Raw genomic sequence first — 20893 nt, 5'->3', positions numbered from 1 at the left:
TGTCTTTAGATGAGACCATAAGAGAAGGCCTGATGAAGGAGATATTTAATCCATGACCAGAAGGGTGAAAGGAAATCAGCCAGGTAAAGAGCTGATGCAAGAGCATTTTAGGTACAAGGGCAGCAAGTACAAAAGTCTTGAAGCAGGAACGAATAGGAAAGAGTCTGAGAAGAAGAAAGAGGTGAAAGAAAATTTGTTGTAAGTTCTAATTCTCAAAGGATGCTGCTTCCAAATATTACAAATTGCAGGAACAAGTCACAGTCATAAGAACAGAGCACAGCCATGTTTGGGCTGACAACAGCTCTTCTTAGAGTCTGAATAATGGGTCAAGTGACCTCTGGAGAAGCTCTGCCATCGCAGGAATTCTATCCCTATTAAATTGTTGAGCTAGTGTTCCATCCTTACACAGTGCTGCTCTACATCCTTAGTAAATTAAATTCTTCACCCTTGAAAGTTTGCCATGAGAGATTACTAGATTATTATTCTTTCTTTCTTTTAGATGTTTTTTATGTGCTAAAGAAACTTCCCGGACTGACCTCAAATAACTGATTCATGTCAAATATATACATATTTGCCTTTTCCTTTGTCCTAGCCTTGCTGACTGGGTCTCTTCAATTCTTGGTGACAAGATTAAAATGATAAATCATGGACACAATCTGGTGCCATCCATTTTCTACTTTATTCTTTTTCACCACAAAGGATCTGGGATGGAAAATGTTCCTCAGTCAGCCACAACTGGCTCCAGTACCACAGTGAGTTAGTAAACATCTGCTAACAACGGGCTGAAGATATGCCTCCCTCCACTTGTTCTCTCCAAGCTGGCTCACTGAGGAGTTGTTCTCTTTATCTCTGGAGATCTCCCTCTGTACTTTCTCTCCCCCTTGGCTTCCATTGGCTCTTCCCATCCTGTCCTCAATCGAATGATTCAGTTTATATATGTCAGTCTCGGGAAAATCTACAGAACATTCTCTCTTTTCCTCAGTGGTGAGGACCCTGCTGTTAGGCCTTGGGCCATCACTTCCCCTCCCAGTAGATCAGGGAAAACATGGCCTTCTATAGGGAGGGGTGTTATTTTTTGTCCACCCACCCGCAGGACCAACAAAGAAGGCTGCAGGATGGGACCAATCAGATATCTTACCATGAATGCAGTTCCAAGGATGGAAACATTTCAAGAGAGAAAAATTAGAATTCTTTCCTACTTGGGATGTTGTTCTCTCCCAGTCTTGAAACATTCTGAGGAAGGTCTTGCCAAAGTTTCTTTTACTGGTTATGTTCCTGTTTCCTGAATTCCCCCAGTAAGGAAATTCTAACTGAGAGGAGGAACACTTATACTGTCCTTCCCATGTTCGCACTTTGACTAGTAAAGAAAGAATACAATACTTCCATCTTCTCTTTCCACTTACTTATTTGCCCCTCCCCAAAGTGGGAGGACTAGCTAACCTGACTGTTGAGGACATGACTTTCATGGAATCACATTTAATAGTGGATGGGGGACAGTGTTAAATGCCATATGCATTCACACATGGCATCGTTTCTTAGTTTCTTGGCTCTGTGTTCTCTCGGGAGGAATTGCAGGATCATAGTCTTTAATCTCCTCCTCATAGGAAATTCTATGAGATAAACTTCTCTAGGCAAGGTCCCCCAGTATGGAGGGCCTGGAAAGGATATCCTGGAAAGGATATGGGGCAGCCCTGTGCTTCCTTGTAGCTACCTTGCTGGTGGCTAGGCAGGTGAATTTATGTCAGACTCACAAATCAGCTGTCCAAATAGGTGAGTCCTGAGACCAAGATTGGAGTAGGAGGAGAAGGAAGCTCCATTGAGCTCAAGGTTTAAGTCCTACTCTCTAATAATTTTCTAGAAGTTCTACTTTTAGAGAATGATTAGGTATATCCTTCAGCAATAAAGAGGCTGATCTTTTGTCCCCCATTTGGGTCTGATGAGTCTTGTATCTTTTCATTTGATGAAACAGAGGCCAGCGGGAGAAGACTGTAACCCCTCTTCCAGCCTCCATTTAATTTTTAATGCTAAGTATAGCCTTTTAAAATGAAAATGAGTGGCACATGCCTGCAATCCCAGCTTCTTGGGAGGCTGAGGCATGAGAATTGGTTGAACTCAGGAGGAAGTTGCAGTAAGCCAAGACTGAACCACTGCACTCCAGCCTGAGTGACAGGGTGAGATTCTGTCTCAAAAAATAAATGAATAAAATGACAATGAGTTTTAAAGTTATACCTATTGATTGTCTCTCAGAGCACAAAGATTTCTTGCATGTATATGTGCATCTTACTGCCCTCAGTATGCATGTCTGAAAAACTAAGATACATTAGGTTCAAGCGTCCAGAGAAACAGAAAACTAGAAAGGCCAGCTGTCTTGCCCAAAGTCACAGACACATTACTCAGCCCTTTCTTTCTGCATCTTTCCTATGGTATTTGAGTTGGCACTGCTTGTCTGCTTAATGCTAGTGATTGCAGGTATATAATAAGGAGGCTAAAATTACCTTTCCTCTGCATGCCTGTAAACCATTCCCTTGACTCTACTAGAAGTTCCACACACCAAATCTTAGACAAGAGTCCCAAGAATGAAATAACTCCTCTAGACTCTGGGGAGAATGGATTAGCCACCAGCTAAATCATCTGCCAGTAGTGATAATCCAGCTCCTTTGCTCTATCTGTGGTTATCACCATTGAGGTAAATTCTGCAGGTAGAATGCTGATTCTGGTCACATGGAGAAAGGCTTGGATATGTTTAATTTCCTGTCACATTCTGACAAAAAAAAAAGCTAATTTCATGTCTTATGATCAAATAACCATAACTTTGCAAGAGCAGAGTGTGTTGGAACAGGGATATTGAGGGTCCTTGTGTGGCTTGGGGCATTGCCAGGGCAGCTTCGGGGTCTGAGTGTTTTTATTTTATTTCTGCTTTATTGCCCTGCCTAATACTCCCATTTCAAAATGTCGTGGAGTAGGCTGGTGTCATTTGTTTTCATAAATTAATGTCTATTGCAATTTATGGCCAGATGGGCCCTGAAAAATAAGAGCCTTGTGTGTCTCTTGGAAGGTTTAAAGAAAAGCAGTGGGCAATGCTCAGGGTGAACTTTTGCACTTTAAGGCTTCGTTGTGGGGAGAGAGTAAATGCTTGTGAAAAATCCTGTTTTATAACAGCTGGGCACAAAGGACTCCTTATTAGGATTATTTTTTTGCCACTGCTTCTAATTCCTGTAGCAACCAGAAAACAGACACACACACACACACACACACACACACACACACACAGACACACACAGAGAGAGAGAGAGAGAGAGACAGAGAGAGAGAGACAGAGAGAGAGAAATACAGAGAATTCTTCTTGCTGGGAAGCCATGTGTGTTGGAAATAACTTCAACTTGCTTGGAAATCAGAGGTCTAGATTCTGAGACCCTCAGATAGCTCTCCAGCCAACTAATGTGGGGAGTGTGGTATATATTGGATCATAGCACATAAAGGCTCTGACTCAATGTGCACATCTCTCTTTTTGCTACTCCTTCATGGGTCAGTGAGAAGAAATGGGTCAGTGTGAGGCACAGAGGAAAAAAATGAAGAAAAAAAAAAACACTAGAGAATTTGATGATTCCATGATTTTAAGAAATAATGGCTTGTGGGAAGCTCGAATCAAAGGTCGGCTTGGTAGCAGCCAAAGAGGAGGCTGCTTGGCTGCTGTAAGCATTCAGAGACCACGTGAGGCTGGACAGGCTTCCTCCCACAAGTGCACATGCTTCTGAGTACGTGAAGGGCAGGCTTAGAGAAGACCCTTCTTCTGACCCCGGTTTGCTCATAGCTTTTGACTTGGGCAAGTCACATATATTCCAAGTCAATTTGTTTCCAGGTAGAACAAATATGTAGACAGGATAAGCTCCAGAGTCTCTCCATCTCTAATAGCCCTTTGATGATAATTTTTGATTTATGAAATTATGTTAGGACAAGAGTATTATTTTATTCGCTTACTCAAGCAATTGGCATTTAAATCATTTGAATTTCTCTGAAGAGGCACAAAATTATCTGAGGGCCTTTTCCCATCCAATGCTTTTGGCTTACTTTTGTAGACCTTCACAGTTTGAAAAGACATTTTCATGTATAAAAACCCTGTGAGGTAGATAATACAGGAACTATGACTTGTCTCAGATGTCGTAACAGGACTAGGATTTAAACTCAATCTCCTGGAGATATCCCTCTCTGTCATTCAACAAAGACAGCCATAGATTTGTTTGGGCACATACTAGATGCAAAGCATTTTGCTGAACAATAGAAATGCAGTAGTGAAAGGAACAGGTGCAATTATATACGTAGGTAAGTCATATCTTGCAGGGCAGGACAACATTTAATTATAATAAAGTGTGGTGTATGTGAGGATAGGAGATGGGGACATTCAGTAGGAGAACCTATCCTAGAGTAAAGGTCAGTGAAGATCTTACCAGAAGTGAAATTTAGTGTCAGAAGAATGGGGTCACTTTAGTCAGGGCAAAAGGGAGTTAGAAAAAAATATTCCAGGCAAGGGGAACAATATGTTCTCTAGATTAAGACATAATTTCCCCAATACCATGTGCAGGAAGTACTGTAAGGAGGAAAACAGGGACTCAAGATTAACAATGTACAAGGAATATGTGATTTCCCACTGTGTTTGTATCAGAGGCTTTTGAACCAGAGCAACTCCATCTTGAATAGGAGCTGCGTAAAACGAGGCTGAGACCTACTGGCATGCATTCCCAGACAGTTAAGGCATTCTAAGTCTCAGGATGAGATAGGAGGTCCGCACAAGATACAAGTCATAAAGACCTTGCTAATAAAACAGGTTGCAGTAAAGAAACTAGCTAAAACCCACCAAAATCAAGATGGCCACGATAAGGACCTCAGGTCGTTCTCACTGCTACATTCTCACCAGCGCCATGACAGGTTACAAATGCCATGGCAACGTCAGGAAGTTACCCTATATGGTCTAAAAATGGGAGGCATGAATAATTCACCCCTTGTTTAGCATATCATCAAGAAATAACAATAAAAATGGGCAACCAGCCACCCTCGGGGCTGCTCTGTCTATGGAGTAGCCATTTTTATTCCTTTACTTTCCCAAGAAACTCACTTTCACTTTACTCTCTAGACTTGCCCCGAATTCTTTCTTGCATGAGATCCAAGAACCCTCTCTTGTGGTATGGATTGGGACCCCTTTCTGGTAACATTTACATATAAAATAATTTTCAAGGTTGGTGTTTTTCTTGTGTAACTGTGGCCACTTCACATCAAAATTGGTAAATGGTGAATTTAACAAAATACCAAATGAATGTGTATACTGAGCAGTCCATAGAACTATGAATGCCTGCCATAGGCATAGCCCCCTTCTCTGAAAAGAGCCTGTAACGGATACTCCTTCCCCAAAGGTCAATAGGGTTTAGACCGGTGACCCTCAGCACCCTGGAGACATCTGTTGGGCCAGGGGTAGACATCTGAGCCAATCCACAGCAGTCATAAGAAGTGGCCCAAAGAAAGAACTTCACCTCTCATGCCTGTAATCCCAGCACTTTGGGAGGCCGAGACGGGTGGATCACAAGATCAGGAGATCGAGACCATCCTGGCTAACACGGCGAAACTCCGTCTCTACTAAGAATACAAAAAATTAGCCAGGCGTGGTAGCAGGTGCCTGTAGTCCCAGCTACTTGGGAGGCTGAAGCAGGAGAATGGCATGAACCCGGGAGGTGGAGCTTGCAGTGAGCCGAGATCGTGCCACTGCACTCCAGCCTGGGCGACAGAGTGAGACTCCGTCTCAAAACAAACAAAAACAAAAACAAAAAACAACAGAATTTCACCTCACAGATGTTGCTAGACTGGGTAGCAACTAAGGAGTCCAATCAGAGGTCAAAGAAAGACAAGGAGGAAAAAATAATACTAGAAAATATTCAAATGTGTTTATTCAAAAAGCAGAAGCCATGAATACAAGGAAACCACATGGGGTGTAGGGGAGGCCAGAGAAAAAGTGAGGACAGGTAGCTGCAGGATGGGGTGGGTGGGCAGTGAGAGCAGAAACAGCCCCAGGAAGCAGCAAGATTGTGGAAAGCGGAGAACGATGGAGAAGCAATGGCTGCAAAGTTGGAGAATTTCAGCATGCCAAAGGGTTGGTGTGGGTGTGGGGATTTATGTACTGCTGCTGGGAGTGTCTCCAGGAACAGGCTTTCTGGTGAGCAATCTGACACAACTTAGTCAAATTAAAATGGACCTTACATGTATCTCCAAGGATATCTCACCCGGATCCATAAGGAGATATCTTTGAAGATGTTCATTATAGTGTTGTTTGTGGTGACAGGAAGTTGGCGGCAATCTGGAAATCCATCAATGCAGATTAGGTAGGCAGCATATGGTGAGTATACATCATGGAGAATGAAGCAACAGTGAGCATGAACAGCCTGGCTGTACATCTAATAACACAGATGAATCGATAAACAGTGCTGGGTGAAAAAAGTAAGGAATACAAAGAGATATATAACAAAGTATGATTTTTTTTAAAATTAAAAATGCATGGATTAAAAAAATGAATGTTTTCTAAGAACACATACAAACCAAAGGATCTAAATTAAACACAAATAAGAGTGGTTGCCTAAGGGAGGGAGGAAGAAAAACTAGGATGAAGGAATAGAGATAAAATAAATAAGCAAACAAGATAAATAATGGGCCGTGGACTAAGGAGTGCATTTTACTCAACCTTCTACAACCAGCAAAAGGAAGAAAAGAAGAGAGGGAGGAAAAATGAGTAACAGGAGTAAAGGATTCTTTCTTTGCAGACAAGCGGACAAACACTAGTTTGGCAATATGGCAATTTATGCATGCAATAGCTGAAAAGATAAAGAATGATTTTGCATATCTATGTGGCCAGTCATGCAGTTGTGAAGTTTCTGGTCTTTTATGCCATGTATCTTTGTAATAAGCCCCCAGCATCTGAGGTCATCCAAGCAAATCTCCATTCTCTGAAATCCAAAGGCACTCAACAAAAAGTGATACAATGGGATATAAATGACAAATCAAGCTACTTTTGTCAGATAGTTAATATGTACCAGACACAATTCAAAGTTTACTAATTGCATATGTAGATACGATTATTCTCTTTATTTTGCAAATAAGGAAACTGAAGCACAGAGAAGCTAAGTTACATTCCCAAAGTCACACAGCCAGTAAGTGTAAGCTGGGATTCAAACCCAGGCAGTTTGATTCCAGAGGCCGAGCTCGCAATCACAAAGCTGTAGCAAAAGGTGCTCCTGAGTAAATTTCATGAAACAAGCATCTAGTTTATCCCAGTGGCAGACTTGACTAGTTTCTCAAAAGTCATAGTTTTTTTATTATTATTATTCATTAACTCTAGTAGAGGCAGTTAATAACTCTTACACTCACTGTGAAGTACCCAGATTTTTTGGGGGGAAATAAGTGTTATCTCTGTAGCATGACACTCATTTCCAAAGCCCTGATCTTCCTATCCATTAATGAGACAACACCAAGAAAACTAGATTTGGAGGCAATGACTTCTCTTCTTCCAGGCCACGTGACCTTGACTGAGTCATTAAGCTTTCATTGCCTCAGTTTTCTCATTTGAAACACTGGGCCCAATAACAGCTCTGGGATCTGTTGTTATAGGTGTCAAATGAGATAACATAAAGAACTGTGAGCACTGCACAGCCTGCGTCTAGGTGATTGGGACACTCCATCTGTGTGGTCCTTCAAGCCCTTCTCCCACACTGTGCCTTTTGTTGCATTGTGGCACCACCCAGGAGAGCCTTGGTATCCATTACTGCAGGCACTTTGAATAAGCTTCAACCTGTGAGTGAGGCTATAGTCACTGCTTCTTCCATAGCGCTGCTGTTAGTAAAAACATACATAGTTCATGAATTTGGCCTTGGTGGTGTCTGTTTTCTTACTCCACAGGGGGCAACTTGGCCTTTGTGGGTCTGTTTTCAATGTTCTTGACAACTGGAGCATCATGGGACTCCATTTTCCCGCCTTTGCTCATTTAGTCCCTGCCACATTTCTATTATTGAAAATTGTGCCCATCCCAAATAAAATTTCTCCAACAGGGTATCGCTGAGCCTTTTCTCCACACCATAATCTAATTTCTCCTTCCTTGGAAGTCCTTTAAAAAATGGGTTTGTTTCTTTCTTGTGAAGTGCGCATCATGACTTTTGTCATGATTATGAATGTGCTAGTCTCTTCCTATGCCCTGTTAGCCTATGTGATCCATAAGATGGGCCTTGCAGGTTTAGCCTCTATGTCCTCCCCAGCCCTTAGCCTGGTGTTTGCCACACAGTGGGCTTATAAAAGATGCCTGGTGAGCCAAAGGGTATGGGGGTATGCTCCTGCCTGGGCTGGCAAGAGCACTGACTCCCCCAGGCTGTCTCCCTCATCTCTGGATTACCCAGACTGCATGATGTGGAGGGCCTTTGATTAGTTGATTAGTTGTACATCCTATTGGTGTAAAGAAAACCTCAGGAAATTATCAGCAGCATCTATCATTGGTTTTCAAGATTTTCATTGCATTTTCTAGAATGGTCATGAACATACCACTGTTTTACTTCATTCTAAGATGTGGGGCTTTCAGCTATTACTATTCATTGTTTATTAATCCATTCAGGAAACATCTATGAAGTGCCTACTTATATCTGAATGATGGCCTGGAACTAAGAAGAGTAAAACATAACTCAACCTTGAGAGGCCACAGTCTGGTGAGAAATTTAAGTGGAGACAAAAAACTAAAACACAATAGCAAAGAAAAATGCTACAATAGGGTTGCTAACCAAGGCGGAAAGCCAAGCATGGTGGGGTCAGACTCCCTCATTTCAAATCCGAGTTCTGATGCTTATTAGGTTGCAGGATCTTTTTCTCAAAGTCTCAATTTTCTCATCTGTAGTAGTATTGCCTTTATGAAATTGCTATAAGGGATTAACTGAGATAATGCATGAAAAGTACTTGCACTGTGAATGGCCCATAGAAACACTTTTAAAATATTAATTGACACCGTTGTTCTCTATGTTTCAGTTCTTCTAGTTTGTAAAATGAAGGTAGTAACTGTACTTACAGGGTTACCATGAGATTCAAATTATGTAATGCAAGGAAAGTGCTTGGCACCGTGCCTGACGGTAAGCACTTGGTAATTGTTAACTGTGATTTTTATTTTATATAAAGTAAAAAGGAAAAGAACGTAAAAGTGATTAGAGGTGTCATGTAGTAATGTCTGCAACTTACTTTGAAATGCATCAAAAAATAAGATGGATTGGGTAGAGGAATAAAGGTATGGAAAGATGCGTAGATATGATAGAAAAAATATAGCAAAATCTTAACTATAGAACCCTTAACTGTCTTCTCCATGGCTCCTTGTAACCCCTTGTGGAATTGGGCGCTTCTGGAGAGACTCAGTTGGAGGAGGGAGGGGAGGGAGGGAGGAAGAGAAAGAGATCGTGAGTAAATGGATGTTCACTGTGCTATTCTTTCACCTTTCTGTGTGTTTGAAATTTTCCATAATAAAACTTTGGAAGAAAACAAGGAGTGATGAATGTTAGGATGGATTTTGCACTAAGATTTGAGGAAGGAAGTATAAATGGAAGGGGCTGAAGACCTGGAAGTCTCTACGCTTTACAGCCTTTCTCTATCTTATAAGAGAACAGCATGTGCCAAGGTCAGAAACCATCCTGTGGGAAATGCAGGACGGTGAGATGAAGGCACTTGAATGAGGGGCAGAGGTTAGACAGGCTAGGAATGCAGAAATCCTAGATTCACATCCCCACTCTGCACTTCCTAGCTTTGTCTCCGTGCTTTATTTTCCTTATCTGTAAAAATGGGGATAACATTATCTGCTTTATAGGATTACTTTCAATATTAGATGAGTGAATATCACCATCATCATTATCTTTATAGGAAAGCTTCTCCTCTCAGTGCTGGTGTCTTCTCCATGGCTCCATATAACCCCTGGTTGAATGGAGAGCCAGGGACCTTCTAGAGAGACTCAGTTGGAGGAGGGAGGGGAGAGTAGGAAAAAGGGGTAGAGTTGAGTGGGAGTCTGGAGTTTAAGAAAGATGTATACTCTAAGACCAGTCTCATAAACAGAAGAGGCCCATGCTGATTGCTTGCTCAGTGTCATGCACGTGGCTTCTAATATTATGTTTAAAATGCTAGTGAAATTATAATCCTGTTGTAGCGCCTTTGGAGGCTCGTTCATCAACCTGGGCAGTACGTGTGTCTGGCAAGGAGCCAGCGTCATCCCCTGCCCCCACCTCCATATGACTCAGCACACATCAGACACTTTAATAGCCTCTGATTCCAAGTTTGAACTTGCCCCCCAAATGAAAACGTCCCTCCCCCTCTCCCCTCTCCTCCCACCTTCACAACCCACTCCCTCCTTCCAATTTATCAGCTAGTAAATTTTGAGTTGAACTTGGAGCCAAAGTTTCATTTATGTTTGGCAAAGGAACAACTTCTTCCAAGAAAAGAACATTTAAGAAAGAAAAAAAAAAAAGAAAAAAGAAAAAGGAGGGGTGGAAGTGGGGAGGGTTGAAAAAAAAAAAAAAAACCAGCTAAACAAAAAGGGCTCATGGAAACAGCCCCACAACATTAAATAGCTCAGCACAGAGAGAACAGTGCTTTTTTTGGTGCATTTAGTGCGAGTGAATTTGAAACAGAGTTTGAAATAATCTGAACATGCCGCTCGGGTTGCCAACCAAGCACAGATGGCCTTCTGGTCTGGAGAAGTCATGAAGTCACCAAGATACTGGTGCTGTCAGAACTAAAGAGAGGTTTGGAGATAACCATGGCACTCATACTCAAGGATTGTGTATCCACTGGACATGTGGCCTCCCTTGTGCCTGTGGATGGCAGAAGACCTGTTTGTCTGACTGCCCTGGTGGATCTGCCCAACCCTTGAAGTGCATGGGACATTTCCAATAATGCAAAGTATACTGAGTTACAGAAAAAGACATTCAAATGGTTCGACTCCACTCACAGTGGAAAAACACAAATCAAATCATCAGACTGGAACAGTCTGATAATAGCCATTAGCTTGTGGAAATTTTTCTGCAAGTTTCATAATATTCACCGTTGGAAATATTATGGAAAAATGGCCACTCTCTTACATTGTAGGGAGTAATGTAAATGGCATGACCTTTCTGGAAGGAAATGTGACAATATCTTTCTCTATCATGGCCCTCTCCTCCCTTCCGCCGCTTGATTGATTGAGTCACTCCTCTTTATACCCATCAACCCACCTTCCTAGGCAATTCCTCCGTTTGTGTAATGTGTGTTGTTTTGCATGTATTCTTGAAAAATGTGAAATAGTGTTTCTTGTGGATTTTTTTTGATTGTACAAAAGTAGCACTATGGCATACATCTTACTTTTTTCACTCAGCACTATATTTGTAATATCATTATGCATACATTTGCTTCAAACTGCTGCACAAAATCCCATGGTGAACATCCACCACAGTTTACCTAAGAACCCTCCCAGTGAGGAACTATCACCAACACCAACTTCTCACCACTGCCCCAAACAAAGACAGTACAAATAAAATAAAATAACACAACAAAACTATAATGAACATTCTTGTACATATCCCTTTATGGGTATGTGTGAGCATTTCTTTGATATGTCTATATCTTCATCTGCATCTTTATCACTGTATCTAAATCTATCTACTTAGAGTAGAATTACCAGGTCATAGTATACAAATACATTTAATTTGACTAACAACTATAGTAATTTGACAATATCCCCTCAAATTAAAAATTGTGTATACACATTGACTAGGCATTGCTAAGAATATGCTTGATAGATATAATTCCATATATTTACCAAGACAGACATATAAAGATATTTACAGAAACACTATTTGTATTGGCAAAGCCCTGAGAGTCACTGAGGTGTCATATGAATAGACCTAGAGGTGTATCCCTAAGATAGGTGACCTTGTAGAGATAAGGGAGTGCAGGGGTGAGAGCATAGTCTCTGGGGAGCAAATTCATGGGTTAGGTCCTATGCCCACCATGGGCTGTGTGTCTCCATTTTCTCAGTGATATCATGGGGATCAATGGCACATATTTCTGTCAATCAGCATCCTAGTAGAAAACAGGGTACACTCTTGAGTTGAGTGATTTAAAGAGAGTTTAAGAAAAAAGGCGTATTTACAATGACACAGACAGGGTGAAAGAGGCCAGAAGGGACAATGCCATGCTCCTGGCTGGTGGGAGTGGAGGGCCATTGCCACTTCTCAGCCTGGTATTAGTGAGAGAAGGGGACAGTTTCTGAAATGCAGGGAGAGAGCTGTGTGTGACAGACCATCTGACAGGAGCTGCAGCCTGTGGCCCACAACGGGAGCAACAGCAGGTGAGAGGCCAAACACCCAACCTTGCTCTCCACCCTTCGTGCCACCCATGGGCTGACCCCACTCGGAAGCCAGAGACAACGGAGCTGCTGCTGCTCCTCTTCCTGCAGGTCAGGTGCACAGCAGACTGGGGAGGTGGTGAGCAAAGGGACCCAGCCAAAAACTAAATGTGAACTTTGTGAGAATTAAATGAATAAATACATATAAAGTGCTTAGATGAGTGAGTGGCACATAATTAATGCCTAATAAATGTGAGTTTTTATGATCAATATTATATTAATAATAGCACTGGTTGGCCATCAAAACCTTTTAATCAGGTCCAGATGCACTATGGGGGTTTAGGTATCCATGAAATCATAAATACCAATAAAAAAGGGAGATACAAGTGACATAGTTCTCAGAGTGTAAACTTGTTTGTATAAAAGAGAGAAAAAATGCTTTATTGGCAATTGTCTTTGGAGAGAGGATCTGAAGATGAAATGGAGGTGGGAAGGGGCTTTTACTTTTTATTTTCTTCCCTCTGCTCTAATGTTTTTACTTTTTAACCATGTACATGCTTTCTTTTGATTTTTCTTGCTGAAAATACCAACAAGTGCTACCCGGGTGGTAGATTCACAGAACATGACTTTATTATCTCTGAAATTTTTAAAGTATTTGTTAATTTCAGAAGGGAGTATGTTATTTAGAAGCATAGTATATTCTAAGTATCAAAATTGGTCTCAAATGTTATTTTTGAGACTCTAAGGTGATGTGCTCATTCTTTACTACTGCTACGCTACCTTGGCCCCACATACTTCCTCCCTTTCTTAGTTCTGGAACCAATGACTTCCACCACTCTTAAGCAGTAAGAAGGGAACTGCATTTGCAAAGCAAGATCTTGCTGAATGGGAAGATGAAAATCAACTTACATACAGGTTGATATACATATAGGTATTGATAGTAATATCGATACAGATACAGAGAGAGGGAGAGAAATAGATATCAATATAGAATTGCTTCTCTGTGATTTTATAGATGTGTAATGTGAATTTTATGAATCTGTGCAAGTACATACACATGTATTTTTCACAACATGTCACAAGCGTACTATAAACAGTAAGACACTGGGCTCCAATGTCATAATGCCTAGATTTTAATTCTGGCTCTACACTCATCAGCTAGTAATTGTGGGCAAATTATTGACTTCTCTAAATCTTGGCTTTGTCACTTCTAACATGACAATTGCTACCTATTTCACAGGCACTTTGGAGGATTAAATGAAGTAGGCATGCCTGGCGTTAATCACTCAATATATGGTAGCAGTTACTTATTGTTAAAAATAACATTGGGAGGCCAAGGCGAGCGGATCACGAGGTCAGGAGATTGAGACCATCCTGGCTAACACGGTGAAACCCCGTCTCTACTAAAAACACAAAAAATTAGCCGGGCATGATGGCATGCACCTGTAGTCCCAGCTACTCAGGAGGCTGAGACAGGGAAATGACTTGAACCCAGGAGGCGGAGGTTGGAGTGAGCTGAGATCCCGCCACTGCACTCCAGCCTGGGCGATAGAGTGAGACTCCATCTCAAAAATAAATAAATAAAAAATAAAAAATCATAATAATCGCAGTCCAAACAGCTATATCCAGTGAAGAATTTTGTTTTATTCCAATCCAGTCTCTCTAATTCATCGACCAGGAATTTCTCCTGACTGGGAAGGGGTTGGAGTGGGTGGAAGTGAGTTTCTTTAGTCATACAAGCCTGTAGAATGCTGAGCCCCTTCAGCTCAACTATCCTTCTAACTTTAGCCTTCTTGTTTAGGCCTACAAAAACAAAATGTCCATGGAAATTCAGTAGCCCATGCAGGCTTACAAGGCTTGGGCTAAACGACCATGTTTTCTGACCTCCAGAAAAGGTAGCCTGAAAGTATTTAGAATCCCATCTATGCATGACCACCAGTGGCGTTTTTTTAAGGAGTGGGAGAGTAGTACCCAAAAGGAATCCTCTGAGTGGAAGGGCTGTAAAAGGCCATCTGACCCACAGCCCTGCTGTGCACTTCCTCTCCTGCCGTATGCTTCCTCTCCTGCCGTGCACTTCCTCTCTTCCAGCGTTCTGCGCTTCCGCTTCCTCTCCTGCCGCGGTGCTCCCTTAGGGGCCAGCAGCCAGCAGCAGAGGCAGCTTCCAGCATGCAGGATGGAGCAGCCCTGAGCAGGCCCTGACTGTGGCCTAGCTGCTACCTTACCTGCTCCTTGCAAAGAGGCAGATACTCTTTCTTACTGGTAGAATCTCGGCTCTTCAATTCAAATGCTGTGTAGATTCTTTGAAACTGGAGTTACTGCTCCTTGTCACTCTCAAGTCCTGCTGCCCAAAAGGCTGGGCAGTTTTAGCGTCCTCTGAGCGGAACACCAAGTGCCACCATCCAGAAGAGAGTTCTGCTCTGGTGTGATCCCCAGAAGAAAGGAGGTGCCATCTGAACCAATGTCACCTCTGTAATCATTACAGATACTTTGGAGGATCAAATGCCCTCAGCACTGACTCAGGCTGAATGACTTAAACAAACAAACAAAAAAAGCCTCTGCCCTCAAAAGCCTGGCATGTTTTTGGATTCATTTCAAGGAATCTCTAATCTGAGATGAATTTCTAATTAATCTCAAGGAATTTCTAGAGCTGTCTGAAACGAAGTAGTAAGTTTCCCATACCTGAAAGTGTCTAATCAGAGACTGGCAAACCACATAATATCAACTTTGTACTGGAGTTAGATGATCTCAAAGGCCCTCACTCTATGGCAAGGGTCTGTGTTTTTTCTTACTCACCGAAGAGGCTTGGGTTAAGCAAAGGGGACCTTAGATACAGGAAGGGAGAATGAAATCAGATTTCTCGCACTGAAAGTTGTTTATGTGGCAGGAAACCAATGTGGTATGTAGGACAAAGCCTTAGATTTGGAGTTAGGACACTAGACAGAATCTATCAATCAGCTGAGTGGCTTTCCTGCTAGTTGCTTCTGATAAATCCACGTTCCTTCACCTATCACATGAGAGCATGGGGTCAGATAATCTCTAAGTCTCCTTAAATTTGGAACTTTAGTTGGGAGCTCATAGTTGGTCAGAAAATTATGTTCAAGTATCTGAATGCAGATGAGCATATGGCAGATCCACAGTGAAGAGAAAAACCCACAGAACTTTCCAGGACTATGCCATTGTTTACTTAAGTTCCTGGCTAAGAAAAGAGCATGTTGGGGGAATGAATTAGGAGGAGAGTTCTTGAAACATTCTCCATCAATACTGCATAACATGGTTATGGAGGCCTGGAACCTTCTTACTAAATGTTGCTCTGGTGTTTACAGCGTGTGCCTCAGACCAGCCATACAAAGTATCATAGACTAAACAACAGAAATTAATTATCTTACAGTTCTGGAGGCTAGAAGTCCAAGATCAAGGTACCTGCAGGACTGGCTCCTTCTGAGGGCTGTGAGGAGAGGATCTATTCCAAGTCTCTCTCCTTGGCTTGTAGATGGCCATCTTATAATTTCTCTTTACATTGTCTTTCTTCTACGCATGTCCTATATCAAAATTCTCCCTTTTAATAAGGATATCGGTCATATCAGATTAGGGTCCACCCTAATGACATCATTTTAATATGATTATATCTGGAAAGAGCACATTTCCAAGTAACGTCATACTCTGAAGTACTAGGTGTTACAATGTCAACATATGAATTTTACGGGGACACAAGTAAACCCGTACACACCACCCGTACCATCGCACCTACTACACTGTGTCCTATCACATTCAGCAGGTTGAGTATTTGCTAGTAAGTCCTGAAAATTGCCATGTGGTCTTTTAGGCTCACCCATCTTATTTGGCTTCATTTCTTCCCAGATCTAATTATAAAAATTAGCCAGGCGTGGTGGCAGGCGCCTGTAGTCCCAGATACTCAGGAGGCTGATGCAGGAGAATCACTTGAACCCAGGAGTTAGAGGTTGCGGTGAACTGATATCGCACCACTACACTCCAGTCTGGGCAACAGAGTGAGACTCTGTCAAAAAGTTAATATTTGTTTCTAATATTAATATTCCCTTTGATGTGGTGGGTGGCATATATGTATGTGTGCTCGTGTGTGTGAGAGAGACAGGAGGTGAGGGGAGGATTTGCACACAGTTTCTCCTCTCAGAGCTTCTGCTCGGTAGAGAAGTAGGGCATTTCCTGGCGGACTGTATGTGAGCCCATTTTCTATACAGACAGCTAGCCTTGAGCTTTTATCTCAGAGCTTTCCTGAGGACAGTCTTGATACATGAATAGGAACGCTATGATTTCCCAGGATGAAGCAGTAGCCTCACATCCACACCAACAGGAAAATGTCTTGGTATAAATCCAGTCTCATCTCAGTAATTACCCCACCAGGCATTTATGTTGGACTGGGTCCCCCACTGTGGGCTCAAATGACCCACTTTGCAGCTGAGTTCATCCTGGAACCCCATGGAGGAAGGAAGGAGGGAGGGTGCTGAGGGTGGGTCTGCTGCTGTATGCTATGAATCCATGAAGGCTGGGGCCACTGGGCTGGGTCATGCTCAGGATGGAGACAGTGCCTAATGAAGTCCCCGCAGGCCAGAGTATCACCAGGGAATGACTTCTAAGCCCATGTTCCCAGTTTCTTTTTGACTTTCTTTTGGGGTTAACTGCCAAGTATAATCCATGATCTTGTTTACTCTGTGACTGACTAAATATTTAAGCTGACTAGAAATAAATACCTCAAGTCTACATCCCCTGAAGCTGTTCCTTCAACTTCATGTAGTGGGGCTTTATGAAGCACAAATGAGGGAAGCAGAGGTCAGCGGTTTTGAGGAGCAAGGATTGGTGCAGGGAAGGGTAGGAGCCCGATTCAAGTCTTAGTGACTCAGTGGTTAAAATGAAGACTTTAACTCCTGTCTCTTGGCTCCCAAGTGTTGAGCTCAGTCCAGCAAACTAACCCACTGCCTGACCTGACCCAGCTCTACAAAGCTATTGGTTGAGAATTCCAAAGGCCATCATAAGCAACAAGTCAGTCCTTGATGTCAGCCTCTCAGATCTGCAGGCCATGAAAACACTAGATCTTCCCCAGTTTCCAGAGTTAGAGAGAGAGTTATCACCTTATTATAATGCAATCTAACTGGGGAATGCTGGTACAGGACAACATGAGTTTTAACTACCACCAGAAAACAAGCAAATGAAATAAACACAGGATGGCAAAATTGAGGGAAAGAGGTGGTCATCAAAAAAACCCCACAGTTCTCTATCCTCTGAAGATCCTTGGGAGTGTGATAGGAAATATACCACATAGCCTACACTTCCAAAGAATTAGCATTTATAATAGGTGACATTTAGCAGGCATATATTATGTGCCTCAGGCATTGTGCTAAATGTGCATTTTCTCATTTCACACTTTCCATTGAATCCTTACAAAACTCTTCAAGGTAGAAACAATTTCTAAGAGTGGTGAGGGTCAAATGAACTAATGCACGTAAAAGTGCTTAGCAATTATAAAATGTTGGCTGGGTGCGGTGGCTCATGCCTGTAATCTCAGTACTTTGGGAGGCTGAGGTGGGTGGATCCCCTGAAGTCAGGAGTTCGAGACCAGCCTGGTCAACATGGTGAAACCCTCTCTCTACTAAAAATTAGCCAGGCATGGTGGCAGGCGCCTGTAGTCCCAGCTACTCAGGAGGCTGAGGCAGGAGAATTACTTGAACCCAGGAGGTAGAGGTTGCGGTGAACTGATATCGCACCACTACACTCCAGTCTGGGCAACAGAGTGAGACTCTGTCAAAAAATAAAAAAAATAAATAAAATAAATTAAAAAAAAAAAAGGAAAGAAGAAAGAAAGAGAGAGAGAGAGAAAGAAAGAAGTTACAAAGTATTAAAAAGATGGAAGGATTCAATGCATGTTATTTTATTAAATGACTCCTAAAAATTCCTGAGTCTAAGACTTATGTAGTGAAATAATAGATGTCTAAAAGATATGTGATCCAGCCCTATCACATACCACAAAACATCACCCAGAGAAGTGACATCAGCCTTTTTAGAGAGGGAGAGAAATGTCATACAACCTGCTTAGGGAACCACAATAATGTACAATCTTCCTTCAATAACCATAAGGATGCTCCGGTCAAACAAGCTGGCCACTAACCAAGACCTACATGTTGTCAGTTCCTAGCTGTGCAGGTTCTTCGTTGCTTTTTGCTTCTTGGTTGGTGGCTCTGATCAGGGATGTAGAATTTCCAATTTGACCTCTCCTGGTCTCAGTTTTCATACCAGTAGAATGGGGATAATATTTCACATGTTTGTACTAGTGCAATAAATGAGTTGATCTACTTAAAACATCTATCAAAGTGCTGACATATAGAAGCTCATAAAAACAATGATTAAACACCCACTGTTTCAGGCCACTTTGGAAAATAAAGACACAGAGCTGGTGGGGCTTACTCAGGGCAGTGACATGTTCTGTAAAATGGGTGGTATTTGAAAGGAAATGAGTCTCCTGGCATAGGAGCTGGTGGAATGTACATGTCCTTCAGGCAATATCCTTGTTTGTTCTTGCTCATACAAAGCCACCCACCTTGCTATTGCATCACTAATTCCTTGCTGGCAATTAGTTGTTCTGGAGTATGGAGGCATATGAAGAAGTTTGTTTGGGACACTGCAGAGATTTGTTTTGAATGTCATTAAGACAGCTAGAGGGGCCAGCGCAAAAGCTGAAGAGCATTAAGACAGCCATCAGGGTAAACACCCCAAGCAAATAGCTTGGGAGATGTATAGCTGCACTGTCAAAAGAGGAACTTCTGAATCAGACAGATCTCTGTGTTTATAGGCAAGTTTCTTAACTTCTCTGAGCTTTAGCTTTAAGGATTAGATATAATAATTTATGTAAAACACTTGGCCAATGCATAATAGATATTCCATATTATGCTCATTTCATTGTTTTTCCAATTATTATTTCAATTACATTCCATATTATTATTATCAAACCACTTTTATATATGTTATTTCAAATTATCTCATTTGGTAGTGAGATAAAACAGAAGAGCAGAAGAGAAACTAGAACCAAAGATTCTCAGATAGTTAATTAAATGAGCTGATACATTCCTGGCCCTAATATTTCCCACTCTGTGTTCTAGTTCTGATTCTGACACCACCCCAATCAATCAGCAGTTGGTTTGCTCTTTGTTCTCTGATGAATTCCATGGACTAAATCATCTTCAGGTGGTGTGATTTAAGAATGACTGCACAATCACACGTGTTCCAGAAGTGGGACATTAACTCTATCCATATTTGGAAGTTGGGGGTGTGAGGGCAGAGGGGTGGAGGGGTACAGGCTGAATCGCATGGCTGTCATTGAGTCATAGGTTCTTTCCAAAGATTGGCTGTTGAGTTCTGAAAAGCTCTGGCCTAAATCTTCAGGATTGCAGAGGCACAGCATCAGATGAAGGAATTCTTGGCTCTTTCCCATGGGCTCACTGCCCTGCACGAGGTCTCTGGGAGTGCTGGCAGAAGCAAGATGAAGGAAATAGAGAGAGAGGTGGAGCTTGCCATATTTGGTAAGTGCTGGTGCCTGAATTCTCCTTGTTGGCAACAGCTCATTACATCTAAGACCTCAGATTGGATACTCATCAGCTAATCATAGCCTGAGACCCCTGGAAGTGTCCCTAGACATCAGTTGTCCCCATTTAAACTGAGTGGGGGGTGAGGTGGTAGCAATTCTGATCCCTAAGGCCACTAGACTCTGATGGTTTCTGGTTCCAACCCAAAAACCTATCTTAGCAATTCAACTACAGATCATAGAGAGTGGGCAGGTTACATCATGAAGAGAAGTAATATCAGGAGGAGCCCCTGGGATGGCCTTGCCTGCTCTTTTGATCAAGCCTTCCCATTACTCATGTTTTCAGAAAGTGCTGCTTGTCTTCTTTTCCATGTGCCTTGTGTGAAAACTTAAAAGGTTTGGAGATGGCAGATCACAATGAGCCAGGATAGGAAAGTCAATATGGCTGTCTTCTGAACACCCAGCATCTTCCCTTCCAGAGCAGGTGGCAGCAGAGAGTTGACACTACCTCCCTCCCACGCTGCACACACCCACCCAATGCATTGTTATTCTTCATTTTGCGTGCTCAACATGTTTATTCTGCTATGTGTCTGTTGTTTGATGGTTTAAGGGAGAGTATTGTACCTCAAGTGACATTCTTCTAGCAAAAGAACCTGTCCTTCAGCATTACTTTTCATAACCTGGAGCTGTTCCACTGGTAAACAGCCTGCTTTGTCTATTTGGTACTGGTTATCACTCAAAAATATTATTTTTTGGGGAAGGACACAAGGTGACAAAGTCTGATTTCAGAGTCTCTGAGAAGCCTTTATACTTTACTACAAAATGATTTGTGATTTTCTCCCAGAAATCTCAACCTTTAGAATTTTTTTTCTTTAGCTGAAAACTTTGTTCCCTGGAAAAATGCTAGAGAAATGCTGTAGGAAAGGGTGCACGTTAATGTTTATATCCCAGTTACACTGTAATGATGATGAGTG

At 42.1% G+C, this 20893-nt stretch overlaps 1 long non-coding RNA gene across 16 annotated transcripts in view; it reads left to right on the top strand.

Annotated features, from left to right (window-relative positions):
* Window positions 1-20893, top strand: part of LOC105481195 (uncharacterized) — a 285138-nt gene that overhangs the window by 203335 nt on the left and 60910 nt on the right. The window contains exon 12 of one of the 16 annotated variants that reach the window (XR_011610036.1): window positions 10-10537. The exons of the other annotated variants lie outside the window; for them this stretch is intronic. This is a non-coding gene — a long non-coding RNA (uncharacterized lncRNA). Of the gene's footprint in view, window positions 1-9; window positions 10538-20893 lie in introns of those variants that run through there. 16 annotated transcript variants of the gene reach the window in all.

This window comes from Macaca nemestrina, chromosome 11, assembly GCF_043159975.1.
Source record: "Macaca nemestrina isolate mMacNem1 chromosome 11, mMacNem.hap1, whole genome shotgun sequence".
Taxonomy (NCBI): domain Eukaryota; kingdom Metazoa; phylum Chordata; class Mammalia; order Primates; family Cercopithecidae; genus Macaca; species Macaca nemestrina.
This window is presented reverse-complemented; position numbering and strand designations above follow the sequence as displayed.